This window comes from Triturus cristatus, chromosome 12, assembly GCF_964204655.1.
Source record: "Triturus cristatus chromosome 12, aTriCri1.1, whole genome shotgun sequence".
NCBI lineage: Eukaryota > Metazoa > Chordata > Amphibia > Caudata > Salamandridae > Triturus > Triturus cristatus.
This window is the reverse complement of record NC_140595.1, coordinates 100,796,845-100,812,248: the sequence shown is the minus strand read 5'-3', so window position 1 is coordinate 100,812,248 and position 15,404 is coordinate 100,796,845. Positions and strand designations below refer to the sequence as shown.

At 50.4% G+C, this 15,404-nt stretch overlaps 1 protein-coding gene across 2 annotated transcripts in view; it reads left to right on the top strand.

Moving 5' to 3' along the window:
* The window catches only part of RPRD2 (regulation of nuclear pre-mRNA domain containing 2), a 338,434-nt gene that overhangs the window by 104,243 nt on the left and 218,787 nt on the right, over window positions 1-15,404 (top strand). The gene's annotated exons all lie outside the window — the stretch shown is intronic.

Sequence of the window (15,404 nt, the reverse complement as noted above, 5' to 3'; positions counted from 1 at the left end):
TGGTCACAGGCAACAGGGAGTTGGGAAGATCTAGTGGTTGTAACTCCCGCAGTGCAAGAGGAGATAGCGTGGTGGAACAAAGAGAAAATAACAAGGGGGAAGCCATTTACACCACCAACTCCAACAGTGACTATCACAACAGACGCATCCCAAATGGGGTGGGGTGCGCACATGAACATGCTCAAAGTGAGAGGCTTGTGGACACAAGCAGATGTGATCAAACACATCAACTACCTAGAACTAAAAACGTGTTCCTTGCCCTAAAAGCCTTCCAGAAACAGCTGTACGGCCAAAGGGTGTTAATAATACAAACAGACAACACCACAACGATTATCTACATCAACAAGCAAGGTGGAACACAATCAGTGACGCTATCAAAGCTAGCGCAGGGGATATGGAGGTGGACCATCCCACTACAAATAGACCTCCTGGCGATGCATCTACCAGGGAAGGACAATATGGGAGCAGACTCAGCAGACAGACATCAGCATCCCACGAGTGGGAGCTCAATACACACGAAACGCAAAAGCTATTCAAGAAGTGGGGGACCCCACAAATAGACCTGTTTGCAATACACCAGAATGCAAAATGCCAATACTTCGCACCCAGACAGCCAGGTCAGCAATCCCAAGGAAATGCCCTATGGATAAGCTGGTCGAAGACTTGTGCCTACGCTTCCCCCCCGATACCGCTGATGCACAAGGTGCTCAGCAAGTGCAGAGCCAGCAACATGATGCTGATTCTGGTAGCACCACAGTGGGCCAGGCAGTCCTGGTTCTCACAAATAGTGGAAATGGCACAGGGACCACCACACAAGTTCCCAAAATGAAGAGACCTGCTCTCGATGCAAAACGGAAGGGTGGTCCACCCAGAACCAGAGAGCCTCAGCCTAACAGCTTGGCTCCTGAAGACTTACAGTTCGCGCACCTAAAGCCCCCAGAGAGCACGCTGGTGGTGCTGCGGGCGGCAAGGAGACCCACTACACGCAAGTGTTATGTAGCAAAATGGAAAAGGTTCACCCAATGGTGCATCAGGGAAAAGCTCCAGAAGAGAATCACCAGGGAATCAACAGTGCTAAGATACTTAACACACTTGCTTAATAGTAACCTAAGCTACACCTCGCTAAGGGTACACCTAGCAGCAATAGTAGCCTATACAAGAGGAGAACGGGGAAAAGATTCTTTAAATCCCAGGTGGTGAAAAGGTTCCTGGAGGGGGGCCAAACGAATCGCACCCCTAAAGAGGATGCCACAGCCGGCATGTAACCTCAATATAGTTCTAACGCAACTTATGAAGGCACCTTTAGAACCCATTCACAAGGCCTCTCTACATATGCTCACCATAAGACAGCCTTTCTGGTGGCAATCGCCTCGCTACGCAAGGTGAGCGAATTGCAAGCGCTAACACTACAAGAACCCTACATTCAAATTCACAATGACCGGGTGGTAATGAGAACAGACCCACATTTCATGTCAAAGGTGGTGTCAAAGTTCCACATAAGCCTGGCAATACAGATACCAAGTTTCTTCCAAAAACCATCCACAAGTGCAGAGAGGGCACTGCACACTCTGGACGCTAGGAGAGCAGTGATGCATTACATTGAGAGGACTAAAGATTGTAGGAAGACAAAACAATTCTTTGGGTTCTTCGCAAGCAGTTTCTTGGGAAGACCGGTAACTAAAAACACCATCGCACGATGGATCGCACAGACAATCCAAGTGTCACAAATATGCTTGTCCGAAGTCCTCCCTCTACAATCCGCCGGCTGCTCCTTTTGTGGTTGCACATATTACATACCATGCTCTGTTTTTTCGTCTTCCTATTGCAAATAGAATGCAGCTGAAACACGACGTGCACTTCCGCGAGACTGCTTACCGTACATGTGAAGTGACAAACGAAAATCAGCTGAATGGCTGTGTTACTTCAAAAGACCACTTCCTGTGGCCGCCGACATTACACACAGTGTACTTTTTCTAAATATATATAGTGCATATGGAACGCAGCTGAAGGACTTCCTGTCATTTGAAAGGACTCCAGTTTCTGTCATGACATACCCCGCACCTAGGATAACTGCGCCGGTTCAGGGCAGCTGTCCGGGGCACAGGGTGGGGCCACACAATCAATGGCCCATAGGGACAGTTGGGGACAATGTGCATAGTGCCTACCAGAAAATGATGTGCTTTGTGGTTGATCAGACACTCCTTTTGCTCGGAGCAGCTGGGTGGTGGCCAGCAGTGTGGGAGCCCGGCAGGTAGGGCCCAGCCAATGTCCAGCACCTGCCGGGCCCCTCTGCAGGGCTCCTCCTGCTGTCTCGGGCCAGACTCCTGGCACGGCATCCCGCAAGATATAAATAAATATTTAATAACTGAGACCGCCCTGTTTAAAAATAAATAAATAAAAATGTGTATACATATAGGTTCACGGGCAACGGATGGAGAATTGGATGAAAAAATGAAGCTCTGATTAATAATGGAGGAGTAGGTCTCTTGTAAAGGAAGGCAGCGTGGATGGCAGTGGCAGTGTGGGCGCGGGCGTGGATATGCTGGGTGCAGGCCTGAGCTGTAGCCGCAGGGAGGGCAGCCTTCGCGGCCCAGGAGCGGGTGCTGACCCTCCCCCTTCCTGGAGCTTCCGGCATCTGCTGCTGCCTCCACCGGTCTCTTGCACTCTGCACATGGTGGTGCACACAGCCTCGGTCCTTTCGTGTTTAAGCCGAATTAGGGTTTGACAACAGCGCTGTTTTCTTTAGGTTAGAAACATGCACATTGATTAGCACTCTATTCCGAACCCATTAGTCAGGAATTCATTAGGTTTACAAAAAACCCTACCACAGGCTATGGACGTTAAAACTAATTATTGCGCGTAAATACCAAACAAGCGGGAAGGGCGGGGCTTCGAGTGTTTGTGTTGAAAAGCGGACCCCGGCTTCCACGGCCCTGTGCGCTCATCTCTTCTGAGCATGCATTTATCAGCAGGATCTGCCGCTTCTACGTAGTGACTTCTACATTCCCACAGTAATGCACCGTGATATCATATCCCCATTGTGAAGAAAGCAATGGTTATTCATTTTTCACTATGCAATTTATCAATCCGTATACAGATTCATTATTTTAAATAAAGAAACGCCATGTCAGAGCCCTTGGAGCGTGAACACGCATATTAAGTTATTGATCTCAAACTGACAACCAATAAATATGATATACTGAAATGGATTTAAAGCAATCCCCGAGTGAAACAAGCTACAGAATTCATCCTACTGTGTAACTTAGAAAAACTAGTTGTAATGTCTTGCGTACATAACTAATGCCTTTTATGCGCGTGTTTCTTTTGTCATACGTGGGGTCTCATTGCATCAGTTGTACTCGGCTGATTCTGCTGTCAGTCATATTCTAGTCACTGCTAGACCTGAACTGCTGCCGCCAGTCACTGACTGATAATGTTAGCATGTACATCACTGCCACTAGAGCTTTAAAGCACGGAGCTCTTCTTTTTTAATATGAAGACTGGGCCTGCCATAGCCGACCTCCTTTTGCTGTCCTGCATGTAACCGGCACTTTTTTTGCGGTTTTTATATAGAGCGAACTCGACCCTAAGGTATTGGAGCGCTTTACAAGAGCAACAGTTACATTACACAAGTACATATTCATTTTTGGTAGGCGCAGGAGATTAAGCGATTTGCACCGTATCACCGGATGTTGAGCCGACGCCGAGACTGAAACCTGGTTCCCCAGCTCCAAAGTCTGCCGCTCTGGCCGTTACACCACATCTTCTCCTATGCGTTACATTTGTACTGCGCCTACTACTATTGCACTCGCGGATTCTGTCATGCATGCTACTACTTACTGTCACTGATGCTAAAAAATGGGCTACCATTCTTATGCATTAACTGGCCTGGGCATGCCACAGCTAGATGTATTCGATACAATACAATAGCTGACCTGCCACTGTTGTCACACGCTCCTTGCGTCACAGATGGACTGTCACCGCTGTGCTCATACCGCTATCATACCTCAGCAGTTTCCGGTTTGGGGATTCATCCCTGTGCTGTTACCCCCGCCCCTTTGTTGTCAAACGTGGTGCTGCTGTCGAGTCTGCTCTGTTGCTATTGGCCGGATACAGAGCCCCCGCAGCAGACCATCTTTGGGCTCTAGTCGTTGCCGGGGGAGGGGCGGTCAGGAGCGCTACCTGGCAGGCACGCGGCCTAAGCTCCTATTTTGGTATTTTCGGCATCTCGTGCTCACTGCATGCTTGCGTTCGCAGCCAGTCCCTGGAACTTTACTGCATCCCTTACCTGGCACAAAGCGGGTGCACGGGCCTGCCCCTCACCACCACTGCACCCGTCAAGCCGGGCACACATGGCAGCAGACACCTAGAAAGAACACGTTGTTTGCACCCTGTGAGAATGTGGCTCTGTATATACTGTTCCTTAATAGGTACAGGGTGTACAGAGACCACAGTCCCCCAGGGTTTGACAGAGGCTAAAGTTAGATATAACCTTACTCTATAAAGTGGTAGCTTGGTCGAGCAGTAAGGCAGTATCAGAGGGCAGTGTAAATCATTTGTTGTACACACTCAGTCAGCAAATGGTCTCACACACTCAATAACTGAACTCTAGGCCAATGGTTTATATATAAAAAATATATGCTTGTTTTATTTTAGAACCAACAATTGGATTTAAAATATACTTTCTCAGAATGAGATGTTTTATATAAATACTTTTGCAATATGCAATTGACTTTTGTAAACCGTTACAAGTGGTTGCAATAGGCAACTCTATTTTTAAACACAACAATGCATTGAGCTCAATGGAAATTTCAAGTTATTGCAACAGATTACTTATAGGATTACTTTTGGAATTCCAGGACTGGATCCTAGATTCAGTCCTGGGTCAGTACTTAGAATCAAGTGATGAAAGTCGACTTAATTACTGTAATGATTTTTAAACCATATTTAGCTATTTTAAAAGTTGACACTTGGAAAATAATTCAAAGAAAACATTCAATGATTCCCTATGGAAGAAAATTCAAGTTGCAGGTACAGTATGTTCTCGTTACTTTTGTAATCCAGTACTGGGTGCCTAGACTCAGTACTGGGACCTTTATCCAAAACAGGTAAGTAATTACGTTTTCAGATATACAATTTTTAAAGAATATTTAAAGATTGCAGAAATTGACACTTAGAAGAAATTTCACAGAAAAACAGTCAATGATTTCCTATGGAAGAAAATTGGGTTACGGGTAAGTACAGTTGTAAGTATTTTTCAGAGTCAGTGCTGGGCACCAAGATCCAGTACTGGGAGCTCACCTAAGAGCAGGTGAGCAATTTTGTTTTCGTTACTCGGCTGATTTTTGGTGAATATTTTAAGATTTGAGAAGTCCACACTTAGAAGAAATTTCAGGAAAAAGCCAGTCAATGTTACCCTATGATGAAAATAGAGTTATCGGTTTAAGGGTAAGTACTCGACTGGCAGAGTTGAGGTTCTGGGCATAGACTCGGGGGTCTCCCAGGGTCAGGTAGGTACAGTTGGTTCACCCTCAGCGATTCTAGGGCGGCCGGGTGCAGAGAGAGTTAGGCCCAATGTTATCCTATGAGGGATATTGGGGCCTTGGTTGGTGGCTGCTGACTGGCAAGCCACGCGGCTGTGGGAGCTGGGCTCCTGGTCACTTACTCAGGGCAAGTGGGGGAAGTAGGTAGGTGGAGAGGTTGCACTGCCAGGGCCACTCGGGCAGCTGGGTGCAGGGTGCTTTTGAGCCTTCGGGCGCTCAATTGATTTCAATGGGAAATCTCCGGTTTAGAAAAAGACTGCAAGCTCGGGGATGAGGATTCTTCAGGTGCCACCACCACTTCGAGAGGTAAGTTGGGTAGTTGGAGGATAGATAGGTACCCCGGGATTGGGCACAGGGGGCCGTGGGGCGCCGCGTGCAGGGGTGCCTTTTGGTGTCGGGAAATCTTACCCTTTGTTGATCGCGGTAGGGGGGGCACCTTGTTCTGAGGCTGCAGGCTTCTTCAGGAGTGTCGAGGGAGGTCCTTGGGTGCCGGACTTGGGGTCACAGTCGCCGTGAGGTCGTCCTCGTGGTCTTTGTTCACTCCGGCACTGTCCAGGCTTGGCTGGTGCAGAGTGTGCTGGGTTCGCGGTTCCGGGCTGCTGCCAGGGACTAGAGGTAGGTTTTGAGTAGAGCCTCTACTTATGGGAGTCCCAGGGGCTTATAGCCAAAAGGTAGCCAGGTCCTCCGGGGTTTGTGAGGTTGCTGGCCACAAGAGATGCCGGGTTGGAGCAGGTTCGAGGGTCGATAGGCCGGTAGGGCTGGGCCAAAGCAGTTGGTGTCTTCCTCTTTTTAGCAGCTGCAGGGCAGGTCTTCTTTCTTCTTGCTCTTCTTTGGAGTTTGGAATCTGGAATCTGGGGAAGGAAGGTTCAGGGTGCCCCTAAATACTAGATTTAGGGGCGTTACAGGTAGGTGAAGGGCAAGGACCAATGGGTCCCTGTCCTGGGGTGGGTACACCCCCTATCCTGCCTCTCTCCTGTGGGAGGGGGGCAGTAGCCTAGTGCTGATAGGGTAGGGCTTCCCATCTTCAAGATGGCGAGAGCCCGGAGATGTGCTTCACCTCGCCGCCCCCACCTGAGGGGTGGGGTTTGCAGGCTGGCACATCCCCTGTCCTTATTTGGGGTTTCCGACCAAAGCTTCCCGCCAGAGTGGGGGGTTGCAGTGGCCTGGGGAAGCTCACAGAGGCGGCATGCCTTTGAAGCTTCCCCCTGCACATCCTGGGGGAGGAGATTTAGCACCTCGCCCAGGATGTGCATTGTTGCAGGCCCAGGAGAGCTGGGGCTCTCCCACCCAGGGGTCCAGCAACATGTCTGCTTTGTGGCAACCTAGGCAGCCTCAGAACAGACGTGGATGGTGGGTTAGGTTTAAGGGGACATCTCTAAGATGCCCTCTGGGGTGCTTGGTACACTAAATCCCACACTGGCATCAGTGTGGGTTTAATGTGCTGAGAAGTTTGATACCAAACTTATCAGTCTTCAGTGTTGCCATTATGGTGTTGTGGAGTTTGTGTTTGACGAGCTCTCAGCACCATGTACTCTTAAATGGCAGCACTGCACTTACAGTGCTCAGGAATGGACCTGGGTACTGTAGGGCTACAGGGCTCCTGCTCCTGTGCCCACACCATTGGCATAAGGCACCCAGCTAGAGGGGTGGCTGATGTATGCCATGGCAGTGTAGGTGATGGGCATGGCACACAGGGATGTGTGTCATGTCGACTTTGTTTTTGTCTTACACCCAAACACTCAGCCTGCAAAGGCAGTGTGTGTGGCTAAGGGTACAGGGCCTCTAAGGGTGGCACAATGAGTGCTGCAGCCCTTAGAGGCCTTCCCTGGTCACAAGGCCCTGGGTACCATTTACCAGGGGCTGACATGTGGCCAGGGTTTGCCAATTTGTGTTTTGTTTGTTTTATGGAAGGAACATAGGCCCTGGGCACCTGATTGGCAGGCGTCCAGGGCACACTCAGTCAAAGTACATTCAGCAATTCAGCAAAAAGTGGGGGTATACCATGCAAGAAAGATGGCACTTTCTCACACACCCTGCAGCAGGGACCACCCTACCTGAGAGTATATAAACAGACGGACGCCTCCCTCCTTTGATCCAGTACATGTAATTGCAGCATTCTTAACCTGTGCCAACACATTCGTAATAGGGGCACATAATGACCCTTGAGCACCTTGTAACTTTAAAGTTCATAGCGCAGGGCAGAAGTGTGTGTGATGTTCGTTTATTTTTAGACCGAGCCACTGTTGTGCTCTCGGATGATATTTATGAGACTAAACACAGCTGTGGTTCGAATTAAGGACATTTTTAATCCACACTGCGAGAACTGTGCAGGAAGTGACATTCACTTAGGTCTCGAGTGCTTTATACCTCCATTGCTGGCATTGTGCACTCGAGACACCCAACCAGGGACTTTTCCATCTTCTCCAATATACAGCAATACATTTGAATTAGACATTTAATCCAAAACTTCTAGTTTTATTATTAGTGTAATTTAATAACATTTGTACAATACCAGTTTTAATATGAACAAGCACGGTCCGCTTTCACCCGCAGTGAAAGCTTTCTTGTCTTTATGGGGCCATGTGTTTGAAACACATGGCCCCATAAAGATAAGAAAGCTTTCACAACGCGCGGAAGGCAGACGAGCCCGTCCAAATGGGACGGCTCAAAAAGCCAAGCAAAAACATCTCCAACAGCTCTTTTCCAATGGCTGGCCACTGTTTAGCATATACAGTGACGCCAGCCAATGGAAAAGAGGAGCGGGGCTTAATGCCCTTTACAGAAATACCCTAAATCATTAATGCTCGCCAGCCAGACTGCGCATGTGCGCAGCCTACGCCAGGCGAGACCTAAAAAGGAAGCAACAATAGCTTTCCTGTAAAACACACGCATCCAAGACATTTGCCTGGCGGCAACATGGGCTTCAGTGCACACGTTCACTAAGTACTACTGCGTGGATATACAGATGAACAAGGAAGCACAAGTGGGACAAAAGATGCTTCAACATATATTCAACAACCAACGCTCATCTTCCACCCAGCCGCCACAAACATAGCAAACCGCTACAAAGTCTATGCACAGCATAGTGAATCCAGAAAGATTCACGCTGCAAAACGAATAGTTTCATACCTGTTGGTGTAGTTTTGCAGCTTGAATACTTTCTGGATTCACTAGTGAACCCACCCACCTCCACCAGAAAGATGAGACGGGAGGAAAGGGATTAAAAATGGAAAAAGACTTTGAAAAAAGAAGAGGAAAAACAAGAATAGCACAAGACAAGAAAAAAGAATCCGAAGATGGCACCCAAAGGTGGGAGCTTCCGGAGGAAGCGCGCTGACGTCCGGGGAGGACACCAAATGGTGGGACGTCGACGCCCACCTGGGCCACGAAAAAAAATGAGAGAAAAAAATACTACGATTCCGGACCCAAATATATATATATATATATATATATATATATATATATATATATATATATATATATATATATATATCCCCCCTTTCAGGCATAGAGTGACGCATAAATTATGCAAAAAAGAAGCAGAGAACTCTGGGTAGTTCTCAAGTTTAGGTGGAAAGCAGCTCCTGTATGGAGCACTCTCAACACCAGCGACACTCTAGATCTGCTCACCTCAAATGTCTGTTTTTCTATCAAAATCTTTAAGCATAGGATTAGCACAGTGCCATCCACGCCGAGATAGAAAAGGACAAAGTCTTTTGCCATTTGTACAGCAAAGTCTTTAAGCATAGGACTAGCACAGTGCTGTTCTTGCCGAGCTGTAAAATGACAAAAGCCAATTACCACTCCAGGCACAGTATTACAGCTTTTGTCATTTTACAGCTCGGCAAGGACAGCACTGTGCTAGTCCTATGCTTAAAGACTTTGCTGTACAAATGGCAAAAGACTTTGTCCTTTTCTATCTCGGCGTGGATGGCACTGTGCTAATCCTATGCTTAAAGATTTTGATAGAAAAACAGACATTTGAGGTGAGCAGATCTAGAGTGTCGCTGGTGTTGAGAGTGCTCCATACAGGAGCTGCTTTCCACCTAAACTTGAGAACTACCCAGAGTTCTCTGCTTCTTTTTTGCATATATATATTGTTGGAAACGGGTAGCGTGGTGCAGAGCGGGCGGGCCAAACTCCGGAGGAAATGTGCAAAGCATCCACGCAGTACACACAGGCGACACACAAGGCACACTACAAAAAGAGACACTACACCAGTTTAGGTAAAAGAACTATTGTATTGTCCAAAACCACAAGATGTCAGGTAATCTCTACACTGCGCCAACTGGCGCTGGGTCAAATTTACAGGGGGGAATTATATACAGGGCAGGGCCAATCGGGCCCCTGCCGGAATCATTGCGATTTAGCAGATACTAAACGTAAGTCCATTAGCGGCAACCTGCAATAAAATACATCAGGGCATGACGTTGAACATTAGGCCGGCACACCTGTAAAGGAAACCTCACAGCATTACAATATACCTGACCGTCCTGGGCATCCCCTTAGGCAGGAAATTAGGGTAGGTAGAGCATCACCACCTTAACCTGGCATCTAAACATAACCATTAACATAGCGCTTAAGAACATGACATTCGAAGATAGCGCTGCACCTTTCACGGCGATAGCGCGTTATAACAAGGCCTTAGCGCGCAGGGCATGGCAACTAAACATAGCGCTGCACGGGGCAATTGAATCACACTTTAAATCAGGCATTTACCCTAGCGCTGCACCTATCATAACATTAGGCCAGCAATCACAGCTCTACCCCGGCACTTCAAGTATGGCAAGGCAATAGCGCTCAGCACATGACACATAAACATAGCGCTTCCCACAGAGCATGTTAATACAGCGCTGCACATAGCTTTACACCCGGATTCACCAGCAGGTTGAACTCCCCCAATGGAAGCCTGTGGGGGGGGGGGCAACATCATCCCAACCGGCGACCCTTAGGCCCACGACAGGACCACCCGCCTATTCAGACCCAAGGACGTTGCAGCTGCCCACTGTCCTGCGGGGCAGCTGAGGAAGGTAAGTTAGTCCAGTCCGGGGGCCAAAAAGAAGCACTAGTCAGAGCCCAGCCCCACTCACCACTCCTTGGGGGCTGGGCAGGTGTGTCCGTGGGGGAACCTGCCCTCCAGGGGCTTTCACGCAATTCTGGGGGCCCGATGCAGCTGCCCGCTGTCAAGTGGGGCAGCTGAGGAACACCCGAACTCGGGCGGTGGAGCACTCGCGGATACAGGCGGTCCCGGGGGGAAAGGCGAGCAGCGATCCTATGCCCCGATGCCTCCCCCAACACGCGCGGACCAAGGCTCCACTCACCGGCACTCTTGAAGGACTTCCCCCGGGCCCCCTCCTGGGACCCGGGACTTCGACGCAGCACTCGGGGCTCTCCTCCGCTTCCGGAGGGCCCCCACCACGGAGCGAAGTCTCCGTCGACCTCTGGGCTGCTTCTTGGCTTCCTGCCGTCCGGCAGCCAATCCGTGCGCGGCTGTCGCGGGGGCGCGGCCGATGACGCGGCCGGGGCTCCTGTTGCCGGGCAATGCCTCGAAGCGTTCTTGAGGCCCGCGCGGCCTTGATTCCAGCCGTGTCAGCCCTTCCCTCGCTCCGGGGGCCGCGGCGGTGATTTCGGCAGTGACAAAGTGCGGGGTGGGCACCCGCTAGTATAAATAAACAACACCGCGTGGCAGCACACACACGGGGTGGGCTCCCGAGGTTGTAAATATGCGGCGGCGCCACAAATGCGGGGTGGGCACCCGCTTTGACCAAGGCAGTTCTCCCACACTCACCAGCCGGGCACCGTCAATTAGGAAGGTAGCGCTCACCAGCTATCGCGCTCTCCTTCCACGGGCAGCTAGAATATAGCGCTCTCTCTTTGCAGGCGGCTTATACATAGCGCTCTCTCTCTCTGCAGGGACTGCAGTCTGTCCCCAGATAGCGCTCACCAAATATAGCGCTCTCCTTCCTTGGGCAGCTTGAATACAGCGCTCTCTCCCTGCAGGCAGCTTGTAAATAGCGCTCTCTCTTTGCAGGCGGCTGGTAAATAGCGCGGTCTGGTTCCTGCCCCTTGGTTTAGGGTTTCTTGAGGGGGGGAAGTTGTGTGGGTGGCTGTAGGCGGGCTACTCAGTCTCTGCCTGTCGTCCCTGGATTCTCCTCTCGCCGGGCCAGATCAGTGGGTAGTTCAGGATCCCTCACTCACTTAAAGGGCAGTGCCTAAACCCTGTCACCTTCAGAGGCATAGGTCCCTGACTGATCCTACCGCCTAAAACTCCTGCGAGGGCTTCTCCAGGTTTGCGTTGCCCCAACTATATCTTTCCCTCGCCCTGTGGACAGTAGGTAGGGGGGGGTAGGTAGGCTCAGGGCCCAGCACACAGGCCTATGTGGCGGTAACCCCTGGCAGCAGGTCCCCTCTCTCCCAGGTCCACCCTCTGACTGACTGCATGGCAACCCAGCTCCTCCCTTTAGACGCCCCTCACCCCACCTTCCAGACAGTGCCAGAAGCTTCTAGAAGCGTCTGGGGAAACTGGCTCTAACTGGCCTAGGGGGAGGGGTAGAGCACCCTGGGTGCCAGGCTTCCCTCCAAAAGCTGGGGCTGCTGGGAAATAACGCCTAGACTGTCAACCCAGCTCAGTCAAACGGCGCAACCACACAGCTCTGGCATCCATTTTAAGTTACATGTTTCAAATGGGGAAACTCAGTCTGCACACATTCATACAGCATTCATATGTGGTTCCACAGAAAAGCGAAAAATTTCTGGGAAAAGGGCCAAGTCCAACATATCTATATATATTTATATATTTATTATATTCGAGGCATATGAGCTGCAGATTACACACTTGTGCATAGATCGCCATCTGGTGTTGGGCCCGGATGTTTGCAGTTTGTTATTCCTCTTGGAAAGTCTTTGGAAGTCACGAGTCCGGTGACTCCTCCCTTGGATCGTATTGCGCATGGGCTTCGGCTCCATCCTCAGATTGGTTTTTTTTCCGCCATCGGGCTCGGATGTAATCTTCGCGCTCCGGTTCCGAACAGCTTCCAGTTCGACGATCGACGCGCAATCCTCACCCCAATTTGCGGTATTGTTTTCGATCGCGATCTCCCCACTTGATGCGCCTCTCATCGGCAAGACCTTCGGTTCCAGTCGTCAACGGCGGCCTTCGGGCCTACCTAAGCTTTGGTCCTGGCTAATGGAAAGGACTCCATGTAAAAAGTGTCCTCGATGTGGATCAAAATTCCCCCACACCGATCTCCACGAGGTGTGCAACCTCTGCCTCTCCCCTGAACACGAGGCTCGAGACTGTCCGGCGTGTAAATCCTTCCGGTCCAAGAAAACGCTTCGGGACTGAAGATCCAGAAGAACCATGGCACACACTTAGACGGCGATCCCGGATGACCTCTTCGGGGAAGGCGTTGATGCTCCGAAATAACACCACATCGACGAGGGACTCATCAGCGCCTCCGAAGCAGACTATTCAGATGTAGAGGAAATCACTCTGGCACAGAGTGTCGTGAGTACTATACCACCCCCCCCCCCCCCCCCCCCCCCCCCACCCCACCCTCGCCGGCACCGAAAAAGGCTTCGGTCACGCCTACGCGCCTAAGCAAGACCAAAGACACTGCTTCCCACACCGCACCTTCGGGGCCGGTAAAGAAGCCGATTAAGCCTTCCGGCGGCTCGGGCTCGAACCAGCCCACCGTCGGAGCCGATAAACACCCTTTGGCACTGAAAAAGAAACCGGCCTCCATCTCGACACTGAGCCCCACACCGAAACACTCGGGGTCGAGACCCAGCAACTCGGCACCGACCCCATAATCGGTACCGACAAAAGCCCACACGGCCACTGGCACCGACATTTCGAAGCCGAAATCCATCTCTGCGCCGAAGAAACAACCGGAGCTCCCAAAGCATGGTCCCAAACAGCGAACCAGCACCGATAAGCCTAAAACATCAACAGCCCCGACGCCCTCGGCGCCGAAGAAACAACCAGCCTCTCCAGGACTATTTACACCGGATCCCTTACAAAAAACATTAACTAAGGATCCCAAAACTGGACACTTAATGCTCTCTATCAAAAAGAGACAAGTGGACAAGCCTGCTCCGCCTCCACCTCCAAAAAGGAAGGGCTCTGCTACCTCCCCTTTCAGATTACCTTCCCCACCTCCTCCACCTTCCCCTCCTCCACCTTCACCACCCCCACCTCATCATTCCCCCACTCCATTCCCAGATGATGATGATGATCACGGGGATCCATACGACGATATGGGGGGGGATGTACCCCAAGATATACCTACAGCGGACCCCACTCCCACAGGTTTCCCAGACCCATGGGACGATTATAACATCCCTGATGTTCCCAACGTCCCACAAGACTACCTTTACCCTTCCAGACCGTCTCCACCAGAAGACTCCTTGGGGTTCAATCAATTATTGCAAACGGCGGCACACTACCACGGGGTAGCTTTACATACCGACCCAGTGGAGGAGGATTTCCTCCTAGACACATTTGACACCACACATAGGACCACCTCCATATTGTCAATGCTGAAAGGTGTTCTAAAACATGCGCCGGAGGTCTTTCAAGACCCAGTCAGGGCCAGGGTCATTAACCCGCGCATTGAGTAAAAATATAAAGCCGCCCCAACAGACCCCTCCTACATCAGAGGGCCTGCTCCACTAGATTCTTTGGTGGTATCCACAGCATGAAAAAGGGCCAACTCTCAGGTGTCGGGTGATGCACCACCACCTGACAAAGAGTCTAAACTCCTGGACGCATCAGGCAAACGTACTGCAGCTCAAGCGGCCAATATATGGCGTATCGCCAATACACCAGCGCTACTAGCGAGATATGACAGGGCCCATTATGATGAGCTAGAAGCCATAATGCACCATCTCCCTGATAAATACAAAGCTAGGGCCATTGAGCTAATTCAGGAGGGCAAAACAATTACTAATACCTCCATACGTTGTGCCTTAGACGCAGCAGACACAGCCTCTAGGGCTATCAATACCAGTGTCCTCCTCCGTCGCCATGCCTGGCTAAGGATATCAGGTTTTAAACCGGAGGTACAGGCCTCCATCCTCAACCATCCCTTTGACCAGGAACATCTGTTTGGCCCCAAAGTGGATGACGCCCTGGAGAAAATGAAAAAGGATACAGACACTGCAAAATCCATGGGAGCCTTACAATCTCATCCTCCCAGACGCTCCTTTTGCCGCTCTTCCTTTCGGAGCACATCCAGAGGCTACTTCTCAGACTCCGCTTCCACTACATACAAATCCCCTACTCAGTCCAAGTTTACAAGGGGTTACCAAAGAGGCGGCTACAGGGGCAACAATAACAAAGGCAGAGGCAAAACAAATACCACCCGCTCTGCCACCGCGCCTCCCCAGTGACTTCCCTCCACTTCCCACAGACCATCACACTCTGGTCGGGGGCAGACTCCAACATTTCCTTCCGGTCGGGACTACCATCACCTCAGACAAATGGGTAACACAAATTATTCGGTCAGGCTACTGCCTAGAACTAACATCTACCCCCCCCAAACATTCCACCCAGACAACGCCCGATGTCACCAGAACATCTACGGCTACTCAAGCAGGAGGTAATCTCCCTCCTAAACAAGGAGGCAATAGAACATGTTCCAGCCAACCAACAAAATATAGGGGTCTACTCCCTGTATTTTCTCATACCAAAAAGGGACGAAACTCTACTGCCCATCCTAGACCTTCGGCCCCTAAACACATACATACATACACTCAGACGACTTTCATATGGTGACGCTTCAGTAGGTACTTCCGCTACTTTCCCAAAACGTCTTCCTCACCACTTTGGACCTAAAAGATGCTTACTTCCACATTCCA